At 36.5% G+C, this 14,175-nt stretch overlaps 1 protein-coding gene across 4 annotated transcripts in view; it reads right to left on the bottom strand.

The window, feature by feature from the left end:
- Positions 1-14,175, bottom strand: part of LOC106870603 (serine hydroxymethyltransferase) — an 80,799-nt gene that overhangs the window by 60,632 nt on the left and 5,992 nt on the right. The window contains exon 1 of one of the 4 annotated variants that reach the window (XM_089347045.1): positions 4,491-4,523. The exons of the other annotated variants lie outside the window; for them this stretch is intronic. The gene's annotated coding sequence lies outside the window, so the exon portion shown is untranslated. Of the gene's footprint in view, positions 1-4,490; positions 4,524-14,175 lie in introns of those variants that run through there. 4 annotated transcript variants of the gene reach the window in all.

Genomic DNA, 14,175 nt, shown 5'->3' with positions numbered 1-14,175 from the left:
TTCATTTCAGTTTGTAAAGTTATTTTATTTTTGCATTATTTGTATTACCTACTCACCCTTTTATCTCCCAGGTACATTTCAAGAGAGAAACAAAGAAAAGTAAGACAGGATTTGAACATCAATCTTTGTTTTTTTGTTGTTTCTTTATAACTATTTTAATTTCTTTATATTACTATTACTCTAGACACTGGTGAGTGTAAAAGAGGTTTAATCAATAATACATATACTACTAACATACTAAAACACAGAAACTATTATAAAAAAAAACAACAAAAATAGTAACATCATCCTCATCATTGTTGAACTGTGGCCATGCTGGAGGGTCAGACTATGTTTGTAAGGTTAGTCAAACAATTGACCCCAGTACAATTAACCAGGTGCTTGGTCTTTTACCAAATCACTAAGTTAAATGGATGTAAACAAACCAACACAACATCATTTAATGTCCATTTTCCATGCTGCCATGGGTTGGATGGTTTGACAGGAGCTGGCCACCTGACAAAGCTGCCCGGGTTCCATGTCTATTTTGGTATAGTTTCTACAGCTGGATGCCAACCATCTCACAGAGTGTACAGGGTGCTTCTAAGTAGCACTGGCATGGGTGCTTCTATGTGGCACTGGCACAGGTGCTTTTTACATAGCACCAGCACTCACAAGCCCATAAGATTAGGATTACTCAGTTGAAGAAGGATGTAGGAGACATGCTTGTATGCAAGGACAACCCTGATTTTACTTAGCTTAAGCACAGTAAACTTCCAAGTCTTGATCCCTTGTCATCCTCTCTCACCACTTTGTCCCACATCTCCCTAGGTCTACACACATATATCATCATCTTCTTCAACATTCCCTTTTCTATGCTTGTGTTTTTGGTCAGATAGTTTACTGAGGCAGGTTTTCTATATCTGGGTGCCCTTGCTGTCAACCTTTACCTGTTTCCAAACAAGACATAGTTTGTATGACAGAGACACACATTTACAACTATCACAAAATGTCAAGATGACACAAACATACACACATATATACGTGGTCTGATCAATAACTATCTGGACTGTTGCCATAATAACAAAGCTAAAGCATGCAGAGTAAAGCCACTTGGAACAGACTGGCCTTGAACTCTGCTATGCTTGCACACTAAAGTTTTAGCATTCTAGTTCACTTACGCTGTTTACAGCAGTGCTTGGAAGGAAGGTAACGTGAACGTCAAATTAACCATAACAGAGAAAGTTGAACCGAAAAATCTGCCAAAAGCTTGGTGATACCTGCTCAGAGGCCTACACAAAGTTTTCATCGTTCTCGACATAATCAAGATCTTGTGCAACTGAAACATGAGTGTCTTTATGGTCAGCTGAAAGCAGTTTTGGCACAAACTTGGTAGACACACAACTCGTACCCAAATCTGTAATATGGACTGAACTGAACCATAACTAATTTTACATCCTCTGAAAACTCACGGATAGTGATTCGACAGTTTCTCTTCACAGCTGCATGCACATCTGCAATGTTTTTCTCAGTTCTGCTGGTTGCAAGTCTCACAGAATGTTCGTCAATATCGACATTTTTTTTCTGGCCTGAACCACTTCTATGCGGCTCATACATTCCTCTCCATACACTTTCTGCAACTTTGCGTAAGCCTCTGAGCAGGTATCATCATGACAACTTTCTTTGTCACGGTCAATGTGACAATTACATGCTACACAACTTCCTTCCAAGCACTGCTGTAAACAGAAGTGAGCCAAAACATTAAAACTTAGTACACATGCACAGCAGAGTTCAAGGTCAATCTTTGCCAAGTGGCTTCACTCTGAGTCTGTAAACAGAAGTGAGCCAAAACATTAAAACTTAGTACACATGCACAGCAGAGTTCAAGGTCAATCTTTGCCAAGTGGCTTCACTCTGAGTGCTTTAGCTTTGTTATTATGGCAGGCAACAGTCTAGATACTTATTGATCAGACTTCGTGTGTGTGTGTGTGTGTGTGTGTGTGTGTGTGTGTGTGTGTGTGTGTGTGTGTGTGTGTGTGTATGTATATAAAGAAAACGTTTTTTTTTTAAATAATATAATGTACTCATTTATCAATTAAAAAAATTCATTAAAAACAGCTGTAATGATTTAACACCATAAAATGTACATGCCTGAATAGCTCAAGAGCATATTATATACTCATTTGGGTCAAATTGAGTGCATACACACCCGAATATCATTCAGCCAGTACTTCTGTACCAAGGTTGATATTCATCTATTATTGTTGTGTGCATTTTATTCTGGCCTAACTAGGTGCCTCACCTTTAAGTACCTCATTCAAATGCATCTTGTTTATATCGTAATATATGTATATATGTCAGATTGAGTTAAAAGTAAGCAACGTTTTGAACCATGGAGAATTTATACCAGATCTTTGCAGAGTTTTTTTGTTTTTTTTAAACATTTTTTTGAAATTGTCTGATAATGTCCAAATGCATCAACAGATTAACATTGATATTTTTTTCACTGTTGTTACTATCATCTGAAATGGAACTATCAAAGCATGATATTCAAGCAACTTTGCTATTCAACTTCAAAAAGGGATGTAAAGCAGCTGAAACTGCTCGCGATATCAACGAAACTTTTGGTGAGGAAATGACCAGTGAGTGGTCAGCTTGAAAATGGTTTAAACATGAGCATAGTGGAAGCCCATCTGTCATCGATGACAGTCAATTAAAGACTGTCATTGAGAAAGATTCACGTAAAACCACTCAAGAACTAGCAAAAGAACTTCAAGTTAGCCAGAAAACTGCCTGCAACCATTTGCATGCAATCGGAAAATAAAAAAAACTCGACAAATGGGTACCACAGGATTTGAATGAAAATTAGAAAATGTGCAGATATGAAATTTGCTCATTGCTTCTCCATAACCAGACCAATCCATTTCTCGACCATATCGTAACTTGCAATGAAAAGTGGATTCTGTATAATAGCAAAAAACATTCATTGCAGTGGTCGGACCAAAATGAAGCACCAAAAACTTTCCTTAAACCTGAGCTCTTCAAAAGGAAGGTTATGGTGACTGTTTGTTGGTGTACTGCTGGACTCCTCCACTATAACTTCTTATAACTGAGAAAAACCATTACTGTAGAAACATTGCCATGAAATTGCCAAAATGAACGAGAAACTGCTACTCCTCCATCTCAGACTGGTCAACAGAAGAGGGCCAAACATTCTTCATGACAATGCTCAACCACACGTTTCACTAATGATGCTCCAGAAAGTTGAGGGAACTTGGCTATGAAGTTCTTCCCCACCCAGCTTATTCCCCAGACCTTTCTCTGACCAACTACCACTTTTTCAAGCACCCTGATGGTTTCCAGCAAGAGGAGTTCAAAAATCAAACCGATGCTGAAAGTGCATTCAAAGAGTTCATCAACTCCAGCTTACTTTTTACTCAGCCTGATATATAAATACACACACACACACACACAAATGGGTTTCTTTCAGTTTCTGTCAACCAAATCTACTCACAAGGCTTCAGTTCACCCAGGGCTATAGAAGAAGATACTGGTCTCAGGTCTCACAGTGAGACTGAAACAGAAATCATGTGCTTGGGAAGCAAAATTAACCACACAGCCAAGAAGACAAAATAAAATTTTTTTTAAAAATCAACAGTTTAAAAATATAAAATCCTCATAGAGATTTAACAAAAACCATTTCCGGTTTTAACCTAGTAATGTCACCAAAAACACACGCAAAAACTTTAAGAGGAAGGAAAACAGGAATGAAAGAAAAAAAAAAGTTGAAGAAATTTCAGGAAGTGAAATCCAAAACAATAACAGGAAAATCACATAAAGATCAAACATAAGACGACAAAATACAATATTTCACGGTAAACTAGAGAAAGAAAAGATTTCAACAAATGTATTAGAATGCTTCGAGAAATTTTGAGGAAGGAAGCAGCTATGTTCACCATCATCATGAAGAACATGTTTTTTTAGTTTTGCTTTTAAGAAAATATCAAAATACTAACAGTCACTGCAAGTTCACGTATAAACACCAAAATCAAAACTGGAAACCAAACTAAAAATGTTTTAAATAAAAACTTACATAAATTAACATTGCCTAAGAAACAGTATTTCGTTTGCTAAACTAATTCTGAACTTTGGTTCAAGTTTGATAATGAAAAAAAAGGAGGGATTAGCAAATGTTTTTATAAAGTAACAAAAATGTTTATCAATTCTTTTTCATTAGTTTGCATTGAATTTTAAGCACTGGCATGGCTAAGTGGTTAAGAAGTTCACTTTCCAAGTGCATGGTTTGAGGTTCAGTTCCACGACAAGGCACTTTGGGTAAAGTGTTTTCTACTGTAGCCCCCAAACAAAAGCCTCGTAACTTGTTTTCATAAACGGAAACTGAAAGAAGCCCCTCATATGCATGTGAGTGTCTAAATGCTTTAAATTTTTTTTAAAGATCCGAATAATGCAAGTTATAAGAAATAATACAAGCAGATGGTTTGTACTTTTACCTTGTAAGCAATGTCTTCACTACATGAAAGCATGTCCCAGTTTCTTGATATGTTTTCAAATGTTACACAAGGTGCAGGTGTGGCTGTGTGGTAAGAAGTTTGTTTCCAACCCACAAGCTTCCAGATTCAATCCCACTGCACAACATCTTAGGCAAGTATCTTCTACTATAGCCTCAGGCTGACCATAGACTTGTGAGTGGATATGATAGGCAGAAACTGAAAGAAGCCTGTCAAATACATATATAATATATATACAAATATATATATATATATATTATATTTATCTATGTGTGTGTGTCTGTGTATTTGTATCTGTCCCCCACCACCACTTGACAACCGATGTTGGTGTGTTTAAATCCATGTAACTTAGTGGTTCAGCAAGAGACAGATAGACTAAGTACCAGGCTTAAAAATTTTTAAAGTACTGGGATTGATTAATTCAACTAAAATTCTTCAAAGGTGGTGTCCCAGTATGGCCTCAATCGGAAGAGTGAAACAAGGAAAAGGTAAAATGTATCTTTGTAAGCTAAAAGCTTATTCTTACAGTGTCGTTTGTTCCCAATTCTCCACATAAACATGTCTGGGTTGTTTGTGGTTCAACAGACCAGGAGATTATTACCTCATTTGGAAACAAGGAATAAGTAGGGGTTGGCAACAGGAAATGCATCAAGCTGTAGAAAAACCCTGCTCCAACACACTATCGTCTAACCTATGCAAGTATGTTGAAGTAGATTGTTAAAACAAAGATGATAAATATATTCTCCTGTAAATAAACTGCAAATCAGTGGGTACAAGTAAACCAAGCAGCATTCTTAACCCTTTAGCATTCAGATTATTGTCTAATGTAAAGCTTTTTTATTCACATTTGTTTTGTATTAATCATTATCTTGCAGCTTTGAGATTTTGATGATAGGTTTGTTTGACATAGTGGATTAGGTGTGAGAGGCCACATATAGCCAGTTTGAAGATAAATAAGTAGAATATTTGGGCCAGAATTGGCTAGTTTAAATGCCAAAGAGTTAAAGAAGAGTGGTTTTTTTCCATTACTTTCCCCTCACAATCTTATGAAACTACCCCTCTCTACCCATCCCCGATCCACTGTCCTCTCTTATACTCAGCTTCTTGTATATTGAGATACCCTGGCATCTCATCACCACCATCTATTTTCTTTCCAGCTACTCCCATCCTTACATAATGCAGAGTAGCCATATATCTCTTCTAAATCATGACAACTGGGTCTATCCCTCTATCATTCTTTAGCCTCTCAATGACTAGCATGAAACCACCTTCCATGCTTCTCAAATAACCCCCCCACACACACACACACACTTAGTTGAGGGGGGTTTTCACTTTTTCCTATTCTTTTTTTTAGTTTTGCAAGTCACTCACTAACCTCACTTGTGCCAGTGGTACAAAAAGCGGTGCCCAGTACACACTGTAAAGTGGTTAGCATTAAGAAGGGCATCCAGCCATAGAAACCATGCCTATGCTAACACTTGTGCTCAACATTGCCCTGCAGCTCACAGGGTCTTGACAAACTGTCCAACCCATGCCAGCATGCAAAGCAGATGTTGCCCCTTTAGCATTTAATCAGGCCATATCTCGCTCAAATATTCTTCCTGTTTTACATTCAAATTGACTAGATTTGGCCTCTCACACATATGCTACAATGTCATTCCAAACACAGACAATAACATCATCAAAATCTCAAAGCTATGAGACAATACATGATTAATTCAAAACATTGTGAATAAATAAGCACTGCATTTAACAGAGCAATCTGAATGCTATATGGTTAAACAATGATGATGATGACGAACATGTATCATATTTTTCCTAATTATTATGGTAATTTTACTTAGTTTACTAATTATCCATAGAAAGAGTATAAATTAGTCATCAGCTAAGTTAATGGCTGTCTTTGCCACAATGAACTAAGAAAAGAACATCTACACTAGAAACAAGGAAATGTCCTTCGAACCATATCCTATTGCATTTCAAAAAGGACGTGTTGGATAATTTTAGTTCTAAATACATTTGGAAAAAAAAGACCAAACAGAACACTAGAATCCAGTTTAATCAGATAGTCAGGTCACAGAAATGTGTACTAAAAAAACAAGCTTATCACACTACCACCTCTAAAGGCACAAGGCCTGAAATTGAGGGAAAGGGGTAGTTGAATATATAAACCCCAGTACTTGACTGGCACTTTATTTTATTGACCCTCACAAAAGGATGAAAAGCAAAATTTACCACCAAGGAGTATGAGAAGACATTTTGGTGCCATTTGGGATCACTGTTTCAATATAGATTTATTTCACATAAGATGTTTTAATGTTTCTCTCATTCTCTCTCTCCCTCCCTCATTATTTGTCTATGCATATTTCTGCATGCATGCATGTTTGCCTCCAGCACCAGATTAAATACTGTCAGCAAAACATGCTGAATGTCCAGTCAGTTGTGCCATATAATCTACATCTAAACAGCTGGCCCCATATAGTTTCATTAAAACCACAGAGGGAAGTGAACTCAGAACATAAACAGTAAACAGTCGGAAGAAATACTGCTAGGCATTTTTCCCAATACTCCAACAATTCTGCCACTTGTTACACCCATCTTTCATATGTGATAAACAACAAGTATCCTTCCTAACTAATTTCAACAATCTAGTGTAGTTAACCTCTAAAACTGTGACAAACATTATCTCCCACTTCTAGCTTTTACACTCGTACCATTTATCATCATCATCATTGTCTGTTTTCTATGCTGGCATGGGTTAGATGGTTTGACAGGAGTTGTTCAGACCCCAGTTGTCTATTGTGGCATGGTTTCTTCGGCTGGATGCCCTTCCTAACGTCAACCACTTTACAGAGTGTATGGGTGCTTTATAGATGCCACCAGCACATGTGCGTTTACGCACCACTGACACGAGTGCATTTCATGTGGCACTGGCACCTGTAGAGGACAAATCTGCATGTATGAATGACCACAATTTGTCTTACTTCAAATTTCATATGTCAAAGGAACCTCAAATCATAACTGCAACCAGTATATATCCTCTATTTTTCAGCCAAGCCCATTAAACAAGAATAGCAACTTCTCTTTCACAAACAAGTTAATGTTTTCTATTGATAAGAGAAGGGGTAGGAATAACTAGATAAATAGATAAAATGAATAAATGAATGCTAAATCAGATACCAGGTGTTTTTATAATCTATATTTCTTTAGTTCAATAATGTGAGAGTGTGGCTATGCATATCTTGGTTGACACTAGTCAATCCATCTTCATTATCAGAATTGGTTCCACAATGACACTTATACAAGCTATAAGACATTCTATCAACATTACAGGGCAGAAATCTTATCAATATGGATGACTCAGTTTACCTGGGTATATGTCAATTATATTCAACAGATAATTAATAATAATGAGTTAGATTTTTTTTTTCTAGTTCATAGTTCATTAAAAATAAATGCTAACAAAAAAGGTACACTTAATTAAACAAACAAAAAATAGTTAGAAAATAGTTGGGAATTCTTTAGAATTTAGTGCGAAAAATCGATTTTTATAAAAGAAAAAATACCATTAGAAAGAACAGAATTTTCATCAACAGATTAATTATTCAAAGTTTATTAGTAAACAGCTGTTTGTAATATTCATTGTAACAAAAAATAACCAAACTAACACGACAAACTGAAATGGAGTAGGAGACTCCATGAAACTTAAGTTGATTTTTAATGAGAGTCTTATGAGACAAGTGGAAACAACAAGACTGAAGCACACACACACACATATTACATACATGTGCAACAGGGTTTCATGCAGTGTCAGTCTATCAATTTTGTTGACAAGGCACTGGCCAACCTTCATTTATAGCAGAAGACACTTGCCCAAGAAACCATTCTGTGCAACTGAACCCAAGAACAGGATTAAAAAGTGAACTTCTTATCCACACACACACACACACACACACCATTTTTGTCTACATCATTATTGTTTTCAAGCATACTTTTCCATGCTCACATGCATCAGGCAGAATCTTTTGCAGCAAATTTTTTTTTTTTTTTTTTACAACTTGATGCCCTTCCTGTCACCAACCCTCATCTGTTCCCAATTAAGGTAATAATTTTACATGACCACTTAGGTTTTCACAGAAGATTGGAAACAAAAGATGCATTTAAAACTATCACACAATGTCACAGCAAGGAGACACTAACACTAACACACAATGAGCTTCTTTCAGTTTCCATCTACCAAATCCACTCACAAGGCTTAGGTCAGCTCAGAGCTATAATAGAAGTTACCTGCCCAAGATGCCATGCAGAGGGATAGAATCCGAAACCAAGCAGCTGGAAAACAAGCTTTTTATGAATACAGCCATGTCTACAGACATGCACACATGTGTGTGTGTGTGTGCATGAATTTGTGCAAGCATGTGTGCGTGCATGCACGCACAATGATGCAAGTCAAGGATTGAATTTCACAGTCATTTCCAGAGTTGCTCTTCAGCCTTTTCCAAAGATTCTTGAAAAAAACCTGACCCAAATGCTTGCAACAGGTGGTGATGTCAGATTATGCAACAGATTAATTCTACCAACCAGAGTAGGAGTGAAGACAAAGAGCCAGAAACAATTACCAAAAAACATCCAGTCTGATGCTCTTTCACTTGTATCAATCCTCCACCTTTAAGTGGTACTTGTTCTATCATCCACAAAAATTTGCAAGGCAAAGTTGGCTTCAGCAGGATTTGAACCCAGAACACAGAGTCAGATGAGCTATACTGAAAAATGGTAGGATCACCCACTAAAATAATAGCATGGGGAAAATCACACCAAATCTAAAAACACAGGAAATTCTTTCAAAGAATTTAAAACAGATTTTTCAATACCATACTAATGATATTTCAATTTTTAAATAATATATTCTAATGTAATCTTTATCTTATCTTTTTCAGTCATTGTGCTTTGTGTCTGCATTTGCCCCCCAGCACTGCTTCACAATGGGTGTTGGTTTATTTACGGCCCCATAACTTAGCAGTTTGGCAACAGACACCAATAGAACAAGTACCAGGCTCAAAAAAATAAATACAGGGCTGATTCATTTGACTAAAATTCTTCAAGGTGGTGTCCCAGCTTGGCTGCAACCTAGTGACTGAAACAAATAAAAGTTAAGAGATAAAGATAATTTCAAGTCTCAAGTTATGTCATAGTGAAAAGTCCATAAGGAGGATGAATTAGTGCTATTCACAACTACCAACAATTTAAGAACTTTATCTCATGGAAATAAATATATGAAAAATTATATGAAAAGATATGTATGCTCTTCACTGTTTAATGTAATTATAAATTCCTCAACAAGCTTAAAGCTAAAAGCAATTCTCTCCTCTTCAGTAGCAGCCACAGCAGTCAACCAAAGACAGTATATTTCATTCAGAATATGGTAACAAAAGAGTTAAAGTGATTTAAAATTTTTATCAAAATTTCATCTTATTTTATGTTCCAAACACAAGCTTAATAATGACAAAATTATACTAAATCATTATTTTCAAAATTAATCGAAACCAAAGCAGTGCTATTTCAACAGAAATAAAACAAGAGCATAAAGTTTTCAGAATCGTAGTTACTTATGCTAGATTACATGAAGTAACAGTACTTTAAGGACCAATAAATCCAAGCAGAATACATTCTTTCTAAATTAGATCATTGGTTAATTAAAACATCAGTTAATTGGGACAAAATCTGAATGAAGATGGAACAAGATATTTACAAGGATTCACTCTACTGAGTTCAGCAGGCAGTAAACCATTAAAGACTCAATAAGAAAACTTCTATATAATCACCTGACATACTAGAAGTAGCAGCCCAAATACCTCAAAACCACACCAAGAAAACAATGGCCAATATAATCCTAGACATTCAGACAGGATGATCACAACTGATATACATTTGAATGTAGGTTTATTCAGTCACCACTTAACCTACCTGAGACAGTCCCTGATTCTAAGATACAAACTTCATGTTTTTAAGTTATCTAAATTAAAACCTATCAAAATTCTCTCAGGCTCCTGCAATACAGTCTACAATAAAGGTAACATACTGCCATTTCCAAAGGAAGGCAATTTGGGTCTCATAAAGAATTACAGAGGCATCACTGCAAAAAAATTTATAATTCACTCCTACTCAACAGGATACAAGAAATTGAGTTTTGAGAAGAAATCAAAATGGCTTCAGAAAAAATAGATCAGCTGTTGGACAAATATTTACAGTTCATCTACTAGGAGAAAAGCCAGAAACCTTGAAGCAGTGTTACTGTTTGTTGATTTCTCGAAGGATTTTGACTATCCACCATGGTCAAATGAAAAAAATACTACTGGCATATGGTATCCCTGAGGAAACAACAGTTGCAATTATGATGCACTGTAAGAACTCCAAATCAATGGTGAGGTCCCCAGATGGAGACAAGTTTCTTTGATATCAGAGCCAGAGTACTCCCAGGGAACACACTGGCACCTTTTCTCTTTGTGGTCATTCTGGATTATCCCCTCAGAACATTACTTGACCATCTAGGCAACCTCGGTTTCACACACATGAAAAGCTCCAAAAATAACCTATGTAGCTTATGCTGATGATTTAGCCTTGATCTCCTGACACAATAGTGAACTCTCCACTCAATCACTTCATAGTCTAGAATTAGCTGCACATAATGTTGGACTACTTGTTAACCCTAGTAAAACCAAATTCCTTGCTCACAATCAACAAGGATCTATCACCAGCATCAGTGGGGAGCCCACCAATCAAGTGGACGATTTCACATATCCCAGTTCCGAGATAGCCTCAACTGAAAAGGATGTAAAAACTCAGACAACCAAAGCATGGTCGGCCCTATGCAAACTGGATGTTGTTTAGAAATCAACCCTGTCAAACATCCTTAATAGGAACTTTTCCATACAACAGTAGAGTCAGTCCTTTTATATGAAGCAACAGCCTGGATGCTTACCAAAAAACTGGAATCCAAGCTAGATGAAACTTAACCCAAATGTTAGCAGCAGTTTTAAATCTTGGAGAACTCATCACACCAAGAAAGAGCTGTATGGAGGTCTCCTGCTTGTTTCCACTACTGTTAGGGAAAGGCACTTGCACTTTGTGAGACACTACTAGCTAGCTAAACAAGAGCTGGCAAGTGACCTACTACTATGGCTGCCAAAGCATAACCATACTCGAACAGGTCATTCGAGCACAACGTACGTAGATCACTCACCAGACACACAAGATGCCTCCTTGAAGACCTCCTTTAATTAATGTAAGACAGAGATGGATGGCATGTGTAGGCTAAAAATGTCCAAGCAAGCTCAACCAGACAGTGATGATCAAATTCCATGTTCATTTAAGTTCTAAACACCAATTTAATAATGAATAAATTACTTGAGGGTCTATCTTGAAAACCTCTTCACCACTATTCTTATCTCTTACCAGCTCCACCATCACCAGTCTCAACTCCTATCCTATAATGTGAGCAGCTGTGTTACTTCCCTATAGCAAATCTCTTCTGTTCTGGCCCCTTCTCTCTCACTTTAACCTCTCGTCTCATAGCACAAAGTCACCCTCCCTCTCTACTGTAGTCCCACTCAATCAGAGGGGATCTTAGTCTTGCTGGCTGCATAGAAACCTCACTAGTGTTGGTGTCATGAAAGACACACCCAGTACATGTTATAAAATGGTTGGCATTAGGAAGAGCATCCAGCCATAGAAACCTTGCCAAAGCAGACACTGAAGCTGGATACAGTCCTCCAGCTCAATGGACTCTCAAACTGTCCAACCCATACCAGCATAGAAGACAGAAGTTAAATGATGGTGATTATATCATCATCATTTAACATCCATGTTGGTGTAGGCTGGACAGTTTGACAGGATCCAATGACCCTGTCAATGAGCATCGTGCTCCAGTGTCTACTTTGGCAAGGCTTTGACAGCTTGGTGCCCTCCCTAATACCAACCTCTTGTGCCACCAGTACTAGTGTATGCAGCTTACAAGCATACAAAACCTGAGGAGGAGGTTTCATGCTAGCATATGAGTGTGAAGATATGAAAAGGACAGAGCAAGATCTTGTAGCAAGAGAACCACATGGCTACTCACATTTAGGAAAGAGAGAAAGAAATGAATTAGTAGTAGCTGCAAAAAGTTAAACAGTGGTGATGAGGTGTCTAGGTGGTACTTCAAAGTACATGGGGAGTGTAAGTGAGTAGGGGTTGCAAGTGTGTATGAGGGGCAGGGAAACAAACACACACATACAATGGACTTCACTTTTTGTCTACCAAATCCACTCACTAGGCTTTACATTAGAATAATAAATACTTGCCCAAAGGTAAAATTTCATAAATTTGAACAGTTTTAATTGAACAAACATAACCAACCAGATCCAGTGTCTGTGCATACATACACATAGACACACTTCGTCATATTACATCAATTCATCTCAGCAAATGTTTATTTTTAAACCCTTTTGATACAAAACTGCCTGAGACAAACCCTGGTAACAAACAGGTTAAATTAACAATGGGTTTATAAACCATCACTTCAGAAATACAATTAGACTATTCAATCTCCAGTTAGCTTCTTAAAAAGTATTCATTGTCTATCAACTTTCATATTGTACAGTCACAAAAAATTTCAATAGTCGCAACTGAAGGGTGAGAAAGGAATGGTTAACTTTCATGGGCACACAAGATTTTACAACTTTCTAATAAATTTACATCATCTATTTTAATTAATTGTATTTTATTAACAGATGAAAAATATCTTTTTTTTTAAGTATACTGTTTAGAAACTCTAAAGCAATCAATTATATTTAATTACAATTTATTTTATTGATCAAAAAAAAATTTACTCTTTTAAAAAAAGATTTTTTATAGCATACAGTTCAAATATTTTTATGCTATCATAAACGACAATCAATTAATTAATCATTATTTGATTTTTTTAGAACAAGAAATAAAAAAATTATAAAAGTATCAACAGAAAGGATCAAGGGACCAGTGACAGATGATTTATAAAGTAATTTAGATGAATATCGTTAACATTGATTGAATTATATTCTTAAAATTGTAAACCTAAATTAAAACAATTATTTACTCATCAATAAAATAAATTAATTTAATGAGGACACTCAAAGAAATGTGGAGATATACAACTGTAAATCCTCATTTACACAATACTGTACAAGACACCTGTGCCTGTCCCTCTCACCACCTGACATAAAACGACCTCCTACTTTACCACAACAGTCACTGTGGGGAGACATTTTCTTTGTTTTGTGTTGCATGTGTTACATGGCGACCTCACTAGTGTTTCAATAAAAACAGGAAATAAAAACAACAGTAGCTCAGCTCTAGTGAATAACATTTTTGGTCCCAATCCACATAAAGGCTGACTCTGGGTCTAATGACACAAATTCCTGTTTTATGGTGATCAAATAAAAACCTTCAATCAAAATTTGACGTTAATTTATGTTCCAAAATTCTGTTGGTCTATGCTAACTTAATAATGACAAAGTTACTTCAATCAATAATATTAATAGGCTTAGTTTTTTGGTTTTTGTACATATGTGGTGTCACACTTACTTCAAAGGAAGAAGTGAGTGGCAAAGCGAGAGAGAGGAGGACAGATAGGAAGCAGGAGAGAAAGAGA

This window comes from Octopus bimaculoides, chromosome 2 (genome assembly GCF_046866305.1).
Source record: "Octopus bimaculoides isolate indiv1 chromosome 2, ASM4686630v1, whole genome shotgun sequence".
NCBI lineage: Eukaryota > Metazoa > Mollusca > Cephalopoda > Octopoda > Octopodidae > Octopus > Octopus bimaculoides.
The sequence above is the reverse complement of the archived record's forward strand: the minus strand, read 5'-3'. Positions and strand labels throughout refer to the sequence as shown.